Source organism: Otolemur garnettii, unplaced genomic scaffold (genome assembly GCF_000181295.1).
Source record: "Otolemur garnettii isolate 467f Iridium unplaced genomic scaffold, OtoGar3 scaffold00003, whole genome shotgun sequence".
Lineage (NCBI taxonomy): Eukaryota > Metazoa > Chordata > Mammalia > Primates > Galagidae > Otolemur > Otolemur garnettii.
This window is the reverse complement of record NW_003852398.1, coordinates 2,544,546-2,546,425: the sequence shown is the minus strand read 5'-3', so window position 1 is coordinate 2,546,425 and position 1,880 is coordinate 2,544,546.

The window sequence follows — 1,880 nt, the reverse complement described above, 5'->3', positions numbered from 1 at the left end:
CTTTTTGAAGAACAAGCTGGCATTATGTCTCAAGGGCCTTACAAATATCCCTATAGCATAGCAGTTCCATTTTTAGGACTTTATCCTGAGGAAATCATATTAATCACAGCTAAAAAGAAAAAAAAAACTTTCTGAATGATGGAAATCTTTACAAAGTTATTTATAATAATGAAAAAATGGACAACAGGAAGAAATGGCTAATAAAACCATGGGCCTGTTCTGCTTTTTAAAATAACGTTGGCAGAGAGCTTATAAAGGTGTGGAAATTGCTTGTGCCACAACAGGATCCCATAGCAAGAAAGAATACATTCCAGTAAAATTAGAAAGAAATCCACCTGACCTTCGCTGTGGCTATTTTTGAAGAGTAGGGGTTGTAGGGAATTTTACTTTCTACTTTTCTACTTAAAGAGCATATCCCGTTTTTATAAATAACAAAGAGACTAGCAAACAAAAACGTGCACGCAACTATGTTTTTCAAAGGGTGGAAAGCAACATCAGACCTCACAGCAATGATGGTTATTTGAAGTCTAGCTTCAAGCCGCAGCACTCCCGGCTCCCAGGGGAAAAGGCAAGTCTGATTTGGCCACGCAGGGTGACTCACTCCCTCCCTGTGGCGCCTATCTGAGGCCTCTCCCGACTCACAGCGACTTTTGCCAGGTTATCAGAACCAGCATCAAATTCATTTCTACCTTACTAATTTGGGGGAGAGGGATATTTATCAGTTCATTAACTAACAGCCTTTCAGTCCCCTCCTATGTGTTTTTCTCTCTCACACTAAAATATTTATTAAAAAGCTATTAGATGCTAGCTAGCTCCCAACTGACTTGCAAACTGGTTATTTTTAAAATCAATTTTGCAGGGATATAACTTACCTGCAATAAAAAGCACTCATTTTCGGGGTAAAGTTTGATGAGTTTTGATAAACATATACACCAGTGGAACTAGCAAGATCAAGCCAAAGTAGAACCTTGCCATGAGCCCAGAATGATCCTCTGTGCCCCTTCCTAGTCAATTCCTGCCTGGCCCTTGCCTGGCCCTTGCCATGCAGAAAGCAGCTACATTCTGATTTATTTTACCATACATTAGTTTTGTCTGGTTTTGAACTTTATACAAATGGGATCCTGTACTGTGTCCTCTTCTGAATCTTTCTTTTTCTTCCACTAAACATTACATTGTTGCATGTTGGATTTTGTTCACTCCCATAACTGTATAGTTGTAATGTATAGTATCGCTGCACGCTGCACTCCGTGGCTCTGGGTAGAGTGCTGTGGCATCATCATAGCTCACAGCAACTTCAAACTCCTCCTGAGTAGCTGGGACTACAGGTGTACACCACTATGCCCTGCTAATTTTTCCATTTTTAGTAGAGATGGAGTCTTGCTCTTGTTCAGGCTGGTCCGAACTCCTGAGCTCAAGCAGTCCACCAGCTTCAGCCTCCCAGAGTGCCGGGAGACTGTATGGTATTTCAGAGCATGAATATGCCACGGTTCATTTAGGGGTTCCACTGCAGCTTGCATTGGGGTAGCTTCAAGTTCACAACTGTTACAAAGGGTATTGCTTTAAATATTCTTCTCTATTCAGTGGAATACTAGTCAGCCTTTAAAAAAAAGAAATCTTGCTATATGCTACAACAAGGATAAACCTGGAAGATGAGGCTAAAGGACATTACCCCAAGTGAGATAAGCCAGTCAAAAAGGACAAAGGCCACATGTTTCCACTTACATAAGATATCAAAATAGTCAAACTCACAGACAGAGAGATTGGAATGGTAGTTGCCAGAGTCCAGAGGAAGGGGAAGTGGAGGTTGCTGTTCAATGGGCATAAAGTTTTGATGGGTTCTAGAGATCTGCTATGCAACATTGTACCTATACTTAAGAATA